The sequence below is a fragment of the Dipodomys spectabilis genome, unplaced genomic scaffold (genome assembly GCF_019054845.1).
Source record: "Dipodomys spectabilis isolate Male_0828 unplaced genomic scaffold, ASM1905484v1 ptg000050l, whole genome shotgun sequence".
Classification (NCBI taxonomy): Eukaryota; Metazoa; Chordata; class Mammalia; order Rodentia; family Heteromyidae; genus Dipodomys; species Dipodomys spectabilis.
The window spans coordinates 13,198,583-13,211,951 of NW_024870727.1; the positions used below are offsets into that span (position 1 = coordinate 13,198,583).

At 34.1% G+C, this 13,369-nt stretch overlaps 1 pseudogene; it reads left to right on the forward strand.

Moving 5' to 3' along the window:
- The first annotated feature begins 272 nt into the window (after positions 1–272).
- On the forward strand, positions 273–1,313 carry LOC122107266 (annotated as a pseudogene).
- The last annotated feature ends 12,056 nt before the right edge of the window (positions 1,314–13,369 follow it).

The window sequence follows — 13,369 nt, forward strand, 5'->3', positions numbered from 1 at the left end:
TTTCAAGAATTAAGTATTTGATATCCCTAAAAATTGAATAAAGCAGGGTGTTGGAAGTTCATGTCTCTATCCTAGCTATTCAGGAGGTTGAGATCTGAGGATTTCACTGTGAAGCCAGCCAGGGAAGGAAAGACTGTGAGACACTTATGTCCAATTAACCATCAAACAACAAGAAGTGGAGCTGTGGCTCAAGTGGTAGAGCACCAGCTTTGTGCAAAGAAGTTCAGGTTGGTGCCCAGGCCTTGACTTAAAGCCCCAAACAGTAGCTTTACATGATTATAGATATATACGTGAGATTCCGGTCTATTCGGAGAAGGCAAGAAGAATGAAAGGAAGTAATTGAGTATTTTAAAATAGATGAGCACTTAGAGAAAATCTTCAAATATTTGACGCCAAGTGAATAGGCACAGCACTATTTTCTCAACCAGAGCACAATGCAGGAGAAATTATTCAAGGAGCATGTACTTATTTATTTGCAACTGACTGTGGATTTGAAATACTGCCTTGCAATAGGTATTCACCAGAACAAAATGGAGCCAAAATCCTTGCGACAAAAGACTTGAAAGGAAATGACAAACTAGAATTACTGCTGGATTGTACTGAGGAATTTTCAGAGTTTGAAGAGAGTATGCTACTTAGATACCGAGAAAGCTACTTCAATGTCATATGCCACAAGGAAAATCTGTGCTCAACTCGGGCTGGGCCCTGCTTGTAAGTTTGTGTCAACTGGTGGCGGTAGAGCGTGTGTGAAGATTCTAAGAGATATTGAACCTGGAGAAGAAGAGATAGTTTATTTTGGAGAAAATAGTGAGTTCTGTGAATGTTGCACCTGTGAAAGATATAGGACTATTATTAATAGAAAATATGGACTCAGAGAGGCTTAAATAAGCTTAAGAAGTTAGGGAACAGCGTGAAAACTCAGCCAGTCTGTCCGCTCTAACATGGATGCAGATACCACTCAGGAAAAAAAAAAAAATCAGAAACAAAACATGCAAGGGAACTCGGATAAGCTACCTTCTTTAAAAGTTCGTTTTTGTTTTTGTTTTGTTTTTCCACCCAATTTGCTTTCTAAAGCACACTTCTGTAGATTTGAACTTCTAAGCAAGAATCACCCAGGACTAGTGGAAATCTGCAAGGTTCTGGAAGGGTTTGAGGACTTACTGCAGTTCCTGACGCCTCCCAGGCCTGCTGCCTTCATCCTCATGGTAAACGCGGCTGCAGGGAGACACAGGGGCCCAGGTTATGAGGCCCCTGCAGGGCCCGGGACAGCCTGTCTTTTAGAAATAGATGATGACAGACATGTCGCCCTGTAGCTTTTGCCTGCCAGGCTCCTAAGTGTTGCGACAGCAGCGTGGGGATGTGTTCACCTCAGGGAATGTGTTTCTAATCACTGCAGAACGTAGCAAAAGAGCTGAAAGGAAGAGAAGAGCAAGGGTTGGGATGGCAGGTGTGTGAGGGGCAAGATCGGATGGAGCAAGGAATGGAAAAGAATGAAGAATAAGCAGAAAGGAAAAGAAGTAAGCCTAACAGGGCAAACGCCAGCACTCCCCTACAAAAAGCCCTGAAGAAAGGGACAAGTGGAGATCTACAGAATACAGAAGAAAGGGACAGCTGGAGATCTACCGAAGAAAGGGACAGCTGGCATGCTTCCTGCTGGAGTCAGAGGCTGGATGAAACCTAGTGTACAAGCAGGAGTCCACGGCACTCTGCACTACACCCGGAGGAGGTCTCAACCCATCATTCACTGATGACTGTCAAGTCTAACAATACATGCAGTGCAACGAACACACACACACACACACACACACACACACACACACGACGCTGATGGCTCACACATGTAATCCTAGTTACTCAAGAGACTGAGATCTGAGGATCCCAATTCAAAGCCAGCCCAGACATAAAAGTCCATGAAACTCATCTTCAGTTAACCACTCGAAAACCAGAAGTGGCAATGTGGCTTAAAGTAGTAGAGTATTAGCCTTGAGCAAAAGAGTCAGGTTCAGTGCCCAGGCCCTGAGTTCAAGCCCCATGATAAAAAAACAAACAAACAAACAAACTATATATATATATGTATACTATAATTATATAATAGCATATATACTTTATATATACTATATATACAATATTTAGTATATAGTATATATACTATTTAATAAGTATATATATACTATATACTATATATAATTATATAGTATATATACTATATGTTATATATATAGTATATATACTATATATGCTATATATACTATATATATAGTATATATGCTATATATGCTATATATACTATATATACTATATGTATATTATACATACTATATATATGTTACATATACTATATACTATATATAATTATATTTAGTAAGTATACTTAGTATATATAAATATATATATTTAGTATATATAGATACTAAATAGTAAATACTATTTAGTATCTATATATCTTATATACTATATACAATTACAGTTTACCATTTATTATATAATAAATATTATATTTAATAAATGAATATTATAAAATACATAATAAATATATATAGTATATAAAGTCACATTTAATTGAAATTAGCAATAAACTTGAAACCCAGCATAGATTAACAAATAGAAGTTACTTCTTTTCCTTGAGTGCTTATGAACAAAATAATTTTAATAAGGCCAAATGATATAGGGTGATATAAAAATCTGAAATTAGTTTGATGTAAATTTCTGTTATTTTTGTATTTCTTAATAAGATAAGTATTCTTAATATACATACACATCATGTCTTTTATGTTTATTAATTCACTATGGGCTTACTTTCCCAAGGAGCTCAAAACCATTAAATTGAACTTGATAGGCAATCATCTTTTCCTGCTTTTATTACTGGTCATTTTGTGACTCACTGTTAATTTTGATTAATTCTGCCTAAGAGGAGAATAATCCTAGCACGAAGTTTAATTGTCCTACATTCTCTTACTACCCAATGGGGGAAATACCACAGTTTCTGACAAGATGCAATCAGAAATGATAATATCCTTTGGCTTAATTATCATGACTGTGACTTGCTGAGTTGCAAATTAGAGATATCAATTTTAGCAATGTGCTAAGTCTATCTTTAGTGATTCTTTATGTCTTAAGGTGAGTCTAGATAGTGATATATTCATGGATAAATTGAAGCTTTCACCAGGTACATTTGATGTCTTTGTTAAAGGTCTTTTATTATATAAGGAATAATTTTAATCCCAAAATCTGGATTCTCTATGGAATTTCTAAGATTTAATATTCACAAAATAATTTCCTGTCTGGCTATGTTGCTTGCACTCTTTCCCATCACTTTATTAATATAATCTGTTTTGCATTTATGCTAATATCTTTCAGTTTATACAGGCCTCTGTATTATAAATTACCATCCTTTTGATTGACAGAACATGGCAGCCACTTTCATTGATTAAGTAGTAAACAAGAGTAAGTACATTTTCCTCAGGCAGTTTACTTGAATTTATTTTTGTTTGTTTCACATCAGTGTTCTTTCTAAGGCAAAATGGTAAACCCAATAACTTATAGATACTCAAGATATTAGCTATCACCTTTAATGGATTTGCTTAGAGATTGAAGGTCTATTAAAGAGGCACTTAGGTGTGTAACAGACATCCAATGGATGCCTTCAGCACTTTCTACCTGTCTATGTAAGGGCCTGTGATGTTTGAATATATCAGCTGGTGTTAGCTCACCACTTTTTTCTGATGTGGCAGCTGGAAGCCAATTTGTACTTCACATGGGAAGCTGGTATTGCTATAGTGTTAATGATAGACAATTCAATGTCATATAATTTTATTGTGATGGATAAAAACTTAGTGAATAAATATTCTGTCTTCTTTGGCTGACACAAGAAAGAGCTCTACACTTTCTAAATAGTCAATTGTAGCACATCCTATAACTCCTGCTGTGTCCTGCTTAGTGTTATTAGTTTTTATTGATGACCAAACAGCAAGCTCACTTTGGGTCAGGTTCTCCAAGGATCATGTATATGTAAAACTAACATTTTCAAGCAAACAAGCAAACAAAAAGTTGTCAATTGTTGTATTTTTTTCATTCTCTTGTTAGGAACTTATTAAGATGTTAAGCAATTATTATTAATCCAAGTAAGGATTAAAAGAGTGAAATATTTATGAGCAAACTGCAGGGCATCAAAGAAGATAAGAATGTTGAAGATAAACTGAGAACCTAATTCTCTTATTCCAGAATCAATCATCCACAATGCAAGAATTGGCTCCAACAGAGCACATAACTTCTTCCAAATCCTTCTGTTGAATAGAGAATGGTGGATGATTTTCACTCTATTCTTATTTCTGACACCTATAGTAATACAGAGTTTACACCTCTCCATTTATGTGGGGGGTTTATGTCTGAGATATCTGTAAAAAGATTTGTTCGCAATGTCTTTCTAACTATCTTCCATTAGCATGCTTCTGAGGAACACTTACTAGGTTGGCAGTACAGGGGCGGCAGGTATAGGTGTTTGATTTGCTGATTATCTGGGCACTATCAATCCTGTTCTGCGGTGAGTGATTTTTCACAAATATCACACTTCCTCTTTGACAGGTAATAATCATGCCCCCAACAAATAGTCATACTTCTTTCCTAGCTGAAGTGGATTTCTATCTCATTTTCAACTTCAGTTCTTGTTCTTTATTTTTAAAACAGGTCTCCCTTTCTTCTGTACATTCAAACTTTCTCCTGTATAAGTCAGATAGATGTGTACACAGATAAAGGAAAGTTTCTGAGAGCTATGTTATTTTTCAAGATGATGGAAATAATCAATTTGTAGCAAGTAAATATCTTCTAGATATTTGATTGAAAGTGAGTGTTTGCAGTGCTAATTACAAGAGTTATTTTATGAAGTGAAAAATCTCCAAATCAATAAACAATAGATTGTTTAATGCAAATGATTAGTTAAGGCATTGTTTTGCAGGCAGTTAATTGGCTAAAACAAGTGCCATTCAGTTGTTTACTTTTCCATTCTTATAAAAAGAAGTAATATTTTCTAAATATGGAAAGCAGTTAAACAAAGTAAATCTTTCGATTATATAGATTTCCATTGCCAAAGTATCCTAGTTAAGTATATCGAGTAAAATATATTCTGAGAAGAAATATTTCCTTCATTCTAGCTGAAGTCAAGAGATACAGAGAGGACTGGGAAGGTAGCTCAGTGGTAGAGTGCTTGCCTTGCATGCCTGAGGCCCTGGGTTCGATTCCTCAGCACCACATAAGCAAAAAGAAAAAAGCCGGAAGTGGCGCTGTGGCTCAAGAGGTAGAGCGCTAGCCTTGAGCTGAAGAGCTGAGGGACAGCGCCCAGGCCCAGAGTTCAGGCCCCACGACCGGACCCAAAAAAAAAAAAAAAAAAAGATATACAGAGATAAATGTAAATATAAGTATATTTATAAAGCACCTGTCAAAATGCACCCCACAGTTTCATTATTTTAGAGAATCCATACTCAACTTTTAAATATCATAAAACTGTTGAAATTTAAAGTGATGTTATAATTAGAACGCCTAAAAAGTTAAAAAAGTCTAAAGTATTATTGCAATTAGAATACCTATTGTTTTGTTGAAGTGGTCTCAGCAGTAATACACATGAATGTCAGGGAAATAACAATGGATGTCAGCATATGTTACTTATTGTCAAGGTAGAGTTGAAATAGCTAGGTGAAATATTTGACAGCTTAAGAGCATTTGATTTTATTCTGAGACCTTTCACATGGTGCCAATGAATTTCATCAAAATGTTGGAAAATATGTATGGAATTTTGTCTTTTTATTTCTTCTGAGGAAGTAATATTGATTTGTTAACTATCTCAAAGTTAATGAAGTAAAAATTAAAAATTTCAACTAACATGTGAATCAAAATATCCCTAGCAAATTTCTTTTGGATCATCCTTTGTAATTTTAGTAACACATTTGTTATACCTTGCTCAGGACTCAAGCAATTACAGTGGCCATCCACCACTAAAATATGGCATGTAAACTATCAATGGCTATGATCAAAATAAAAAGAAATTTGTGATGTTTAAATAGATTAAAAGTCTACTTGGCAACAGAAATTGAGGGAACAAGCACAAGAGGATTTTGTCTTTCTCTACAATATCTATTAGAAGACAGATGTTTGTAACCAAAAGTTGATAATGTTTTGCAAATCAACGTTGTTGCAATTTTGGGTCCTGAAGCAACTCATTTCCTTATGTCAGCTGCAGAGATCAGCTTACCTTAAACATTTTCCAACCAACACTTCAGCATGATACTTGTCTTTTTTTTTTCTTGTCACTGTTTAATCTGTGAACACTCATGGAATATTTTAAGTGCATTAACCCACAGTGTCCAAATGAAAACATTATTGGCACCCTCCAGGTAAGACTAATGTTAAAAACAACAAGTTGAAATTGTATATTCAGTTTAAGACTTAAAAATTAATTCCAATGTAACTACAAGGCAAAATTGGTTACATTTTTTCAAATCTATTTTAAGAGACTAAGATAATTAATACATTTAGCTTTAACCTGTTTTCATTGATTTTTTTCTGTTTCTAATAATTTGTTTCTATGAAATTCTTACATGGTTCAATTGGAAGCAAGTTATGGTCTCAACTATATTTTTTGAAATTAAAGATGCACATTTTTTAAAAGAGCAGATAAAATATATATTATTTTCTTTCCCTCAGTAATGAAGTTTCCTTCACTGGGTCTAATATTTGCAGAGTTGGATTAAATACATAATATTATTAATGTTTCTATCTATCAATAAAGGAAAACAAGGGTTATTATGTGTACTCACCATATACCGGATAAGAAGTCTGAAGCCAGGCTGCTTAGGATTCATTGTCTAGGTTCAGCCAGGATCACATGAGTGACCTTGTCAGGAGCCAGAATGAGGTTTTAGCAGAAGACACAATCTCACAGACTGCATACCAGTGAGGTTTTCACCAGAAGAACCAAGTTATTGAGGAAATCATAGGGTAGAAAGTTTGAAATGGCACATACTAGTTATTGCAGATAAGGGAAACTATGGGACCTATGTTTCTTTGGGTCTAGCTTACTTCACTTAATATATTTTTTTCCAAGTCTTTCCAATTCCTAACAAATGGGGTGGTGTCATTCTTTCTGCTGGAGGCATAGAATTCCATTGTATATATGTTAAGATAAGCAGAAGATGTCAAAAGTTATGTACATATGACTATATAATTTGATGCTAAGCAAAATGAATTCTAAGATAGGGACACAAGAGATTTTATCTTTCTTGCTGTTCTTGCTAATGCAGTTATAATGTACAATGTGATTTTTTTTGTTTCTTTTGTATGTTCTTTCCCTTAACCTCTGTTGTCACTGCATGTTATATATTCATTTTTCTAATTTGGGGAGGGGAAGGGAAATAACAAAATGTTGAAATAAGAATACAAAATGACCCATTGTAACAGTGAGATGTATCAGACATAATGTTGAAAACAATCTTTACAATTTTGCAGGGAGGGAGGGAGGAGTCAGGGTCATTACCTTGTTTATGTAAGTGTAACCCTCTATACAATAAAAATATATACTAAAAAAATGAAGTGATGTGCTAATATCTGTTGAGTAGTAGTAAGTCTGAGGCTCAAATTTATACAGGGAAAGTTGAAAGATCCAAGAAATATTGGGAAAACAAAGTCTGTTGTCTCTTCTGCCATATTTGAGATATTCCTTCTTCTATCACATTGTCATTATATTAAAGCAGCACTCCAATGAGTACATGGATGGATATACTAATGGATGAATGGATGGATGGACAGATGAACAGAAAAATATAAATAGAGTAGGTAGAAAATGTACATGTCACTTTCCAAAAATACATTTACATAAGGTCTTAGAGCTTAACTCATTCTTGAAGTAAAAAGTTCAGATTCACAATTAAATGACTTAAATGAGTAGAAAGCAAAATATGAGAAAAGTAGCTGATGTACTATGTTCAGCCCGGTCTTCTGTTTATTCCTCTTTATTAATCTACTACATACAAGTATGTATTCAGTGAATATATATTCACAACAGATAGATACAGATAATATAGATATCCATTATTGAAGAACTCACTCCCCCACCTTTCCTACTTAAGTACTATAACAAATGAATGACACCCTTGAACTTTCATTTTATTTTGTTTTTAGAGAGGTTCTTACTAACGTCCCTGGGCTAACTTTGATCTCAGGATCTTCTTAACTCTGTACTGGAGTAGAATATGCCATGATAGCCCACAAACATTTATTGAGACTATACTTCATGCACCCAACTCTGGGACCTGTATCTATATTCTTTTAAGGCAGATTTTCTAGTGAAATTAAAATATTTGAGAATGTTAGGAGTTAATTGTATTATGTCAGAGTGGAATTGAGAAAAAATGAAAGAATGTATTCTGTGGCTTTGGATAACAAGAATGAAAATAGCCTTCTTAACAAGAACAAATACAAAGTCTAGATAGACATATCAAAGAAAATACACAGAATTATAAGGCCTCTGTGGATAACTAAATCAGGACCTAAGGGACAAAGAATTTAGATAAAAACAAAAACAGTTAAGTTACCATTGTTTCTGTTTAGTATATTTTGAACTACAGTGCAGAGTAAAATGCTGAATAAAATAACATAAACTAGCATTTGAGCTATTTCCAAGACTGGAGACAAAGTTTGTGTCATATAAAAACAAAATATTTTAAAGAAGGAAGGAAGAAAAAAATAGCTAAATATAAAGGTTGAACAATCATGTAGTCAGGATTCTTTTTTTTATTATTTAACTAAAAATAATACCCTCAGCTATGCACAATCCTCATGCCTATCTTCTTCAGGAGGTTGATATCTGAGGATCAAGGTTCAAAGCCAGCCCAGGAAGATAAACTCTAGACATTACCTCTAGTTAACCATCCAGATGCCAAATGTGGTTCAAGTGGTTGAGCACCAGCCTTGAGTGAAAAAGCTCAGGAACACAGCTTAAGCTTTTATTTCAAACCTCAGTAGTGGTGCACGTGTACACACAAAACACACACACACACACACACACACGTGAACAAATCTTTAAAGATTCTCTGATAAAAGCAAGATTTCATTCAGTTGGTGAATGTTTGTCTAATAGATCCACTAATTTATGTTAAACAATGAGGAAAGGAACTCTGTTAGAAAATTATCAAATCTTGAAGAAAGAAATTGTGGAGTATTTACCTAATATTGCTTTTATCCTGTCTCTTGTTGGTGTACAGAAAAGCTACAGTGGTAAGGCCTTTATCAATTCTAGGCATTAGAGAGGAATCTTCAGGGTCTTTTAAGTATAGAATCATAGACCATTTGTAAATAGCCTTGAGCTGAATAGCTGAGGGACAGCATCCAGACCCAGAATTCAAGCCCCATGACCGACAAAAAAATAAAAATAAAAATAAATAAATAAATAATCTGGTTTTAGAGAAAATGTTTTCAATTTTTTCTCATTTTCATGATAGTGGTTATGAGTTTGTCTTATGTTCAGATACACTTCTCCAATTACCAATTTCTTCAAAGTTATAAGGGTAAAAGGATATTGAACTTTGTCAAACCCTTTTCTGCATTAAACAAGATTCTTATGATTCTTATTCTTTTTTTATTGTGAAAATACCATACAGAGGGGTTACAATTACATGGGCAAGGTAATGAGTATATTTCTTATCAAACATTGTTGCCTCCTCCTTGTTTCCCCTTACCATCCCTTCCCACCTCCCTTCCATCGCACACCTCCCCTCTCTCTCTGCCAAAGTTGTAAAGTTGGTTTTTCCACATAACGTCTTATACATCTCATTGTTGCAATGGGTCACCTGTATCCCTATTTAAACAATTTGTATCTTCCCTAAAGTATTTCAATCTGAAATACTTCAACATACAAAAAAATTAATAGCAACTTCAAAGCCTTTTACTGCCTTTTAAAGATGAAAAAATACCTATTTTAAGTGTGCTAGTAGTAATTCACTTCACAAAAAGAATAGTGCAGCTATGAACATAAAAAATCTCTTGAAAAGCTAGTGAAAATTTTCTCCAATCTGTGGGATTTCTATATGATTCCAGGGCCTCATATTTAAAATATGCTTAGAGCTCAAAAATTATCCCCCGGCAAAAAACAAATCCTCAAAGAACCAACTGCTCCTTTAGTAAGCGGGATAAAGACTTAAAAAGACACCCTTAGAAGAGGAAATAAGAATGGTTAATAGACATATGAAGAAATGCCCAACCTCTTTGGCCATAAAAGAAGCACAAATCAAAACAACATTGAGATTCCACCTAATCCCATTAGAATGGCTTTTATCAAGAAAGCTAATAATAACAGATGCTGTCAGGGATGTGGCCAAAGGGGAATGCTACTACACTGTTGGTGGATTGTAAACTTATTCAATGACTCTGGAAAGCAGTACGAAGATTCCTCAAAAGGCTACACAAAGAGCTCCTCTATAACCCAGCAATCCCACTCCTGGGCATTTACCTAAATGGCCACAAACAAGGCCATACTAAAGCTACCAGCACAACCATTTTCATTACAGTATTTTATACCATAGCAAAGATATGGAACCACCCAGATACCCCTCAGTAGGTGAATGGATCAAGAAAATGTGGTATATGCATAAGTATATATGTATACATATGATGGAATTCTATGTTTCCATCAGAAACAATAACATCACCTCATATGTAAGAAAATGGAAAGATTTGGAAAAAAGCATATTAAGTGAAGTAAAACAGACACCCCCAAAAAACACAGGCCACATGGTTTCCCTTATTTGTAATAATTAGTTTATGTCTAGGATAGTTCTGGCAGAAGATCACAGTGGCTCAATAGCTATGTACATATGAACACATAAAATTAAGGTAATCAAAATGAACTGCAAGATAGGGAAACAAGAAAGGGTTTTCTTTGTTTGGTTTTGTTTTCATTATCATTTTGTTTTTAATGTATTGTGTGAAGTTATTTCTTTTTTTCATTCATTCCCCCCCCCCCTTTGGTTTATCCCCTGTTATCACTGGTTTTGATTTGGGTCCCTGTGTCTTGTCTATATGTTTACCTGATTTGGGGAAGGGAAGGGGAATAACAAAATGATGAGACAAAGGACAAAGGGTGAACCAATGGAACAGTAATACTCACAAGACACTGTGTTGGAAATGAAGGAGTCAGGAGGGGAGGAAAAGCATGAGAAAATGAGAGGAGGGGGTAACACTGTTGGACAAAAATTATACTAATTGATTTATGCAATTGTAACACCCTCTATATGTCACCTTTACAATAAAAAATAAAATTAAATTAAAAAAAGTTTAAAAATATCTTAACTACATGTTAGAAATGAATTGTTATATGTCTTACATGTTATACTTGAATAGAATTGTTAAAGTTATGGCTTCCTAAATGCAAAGCAGCTGGTCAAATTGAAGAAAATGTGTTTAAAATTTCACATCTGTTTTAAACACATTACATCTCAAGCAAGAAGCAATTTATTCCTAATTTTATGAAAGGTCTCTAATTGTTATCTGATTTTTTTTGGCTGAAGTGGATCCTAAACTCTGGGCCTGGGCGCTTTCCCTCAAAGCTTTACCACTTGAGCCACAGAGCCATTTCTTGCTTTTTCTGGTTATGTGGTGCTGAGGAATTGAACCCAGGGCCTCATGCATGCAAGGCAAACAGTCTACTACTGAGCCACCTTCCCAGCCCCTTGTTATCTGATTTTCAAGGCAGGAAAACTAGTTTTTACATTTGAGGGATAAACAATACAATGGTTTTATTATTTACCCTTGCTTCTGACATCATATTGGAAGCCAATAATCTATAGCTACATGAATAGCTCAAAGATAATTAAAATTGAATCATGTGATGTAACTCACAAAAGATTAGTAAAAATTCTTGGGAGAACAAAGTATCTTTTTTATTTTTAGTATTTTTTTTATTGTGAAAATATTGTACAGAGGGGTTACAGTTACATGAGCAAGGTAATGATTACATTTCTTATCAAGTATTGTTGCCTCCTCCTTTGTTTTCCCCTACCAACCCGTCCCTCCCACCTCTTCAACTATACTCCCCCCCCACCTAAATTGTAAAGTTCATTTTTCAACATAATGTCTTGTACATCTCATTGTTGCAATGGGTCAACCTTCATCCCTATTTAAATATTTTGTTATTTTTCCTTTCTGTCCCCAAATTATACCAACATCAAATACAGTGAAAACAGGGGTTATAAATTATCTTTGAAAAAGATATATTTGTGCATAACTAATTGTTCGTCTCTTTTTAGTTTATGCCTTTTGTGGTACAGCCTTTCAAAACTCTTTAAATTCCCATAAGAAATAGGCATAGAACCTATAATCTGTCTTCTTCAATTGGTTAAAAAATAGACACAAAAAATTATAAAGCATCTCTACATTTTGAAAGTATTTTCAGTTACACTAGCTTTTCAATGCATTTCAAAATGGTTGTAAAAGCATCTTAGTTAAAAGTGACTGTTTATTGAACTTGGCTGAAGATAGAGAATACATATTTTCATTTGCATTGTTTTGATTTAGTATTTCAATTTATATAATTCCTTGGCAGGTGAAATAAGAGCAGAATTTGCTTCTATTAGAAGCAATATATTTCCAATACTATTCTTACTGTTGTGTCCAGAGTTGCCAAGCGATAAATATGTTAAGGTGCCATCAATCAAATATTTGATTAACTGCGAAAATAATAGACTTCAGCTATACTGTTCAAATATTTAACTTGGTGTCTAGGTCAAGATTTTAAAAATTACATTTCTATATGAGAGATTGTCCTTATTCCTATGTTTCAAATAAAATGTTGAGTTAGTAAGCTAGTACTGGTACTGTCTGAATGGTACTGCAATTATCTAGTAGTCATAGGCTGTTTGGATCCCCCAGAAATGCAATGCAGTTCAATGAATGAATGAATGAATGAATGAGAAGCTAATATTTATTGATTGAAAATGTTGGATTAGTTTTGTCCAATAAATAAGTCTACCAAAATTCTATTGTATCTGGAACAAACTGGATTTCAATGGCCTGTAGCATAGAATTAACATGTTTTATAAGCATATTATAATTATAAGCTTATTAATAATTAATAAGCAAATTCATCCTTGTCTTTTGTATTCCAGACTCCTGGTAACACTTCTATTTCAGATAATTTTCAAGTTCTCATTACTGGCTGCTGAAAGAAGCCTATTGGGTTGGTAATATTTATGGAATAAGTTGAATTTGGGAAAGAAAACATCATTAAATACTGCATATTCATATACTGCTAATGAATAAGTCAGAAATGAATAAATTTCTTGGTAGAATCTAATGTGAACTTTTTTTAATTTTTATTTTTTATTGTGAA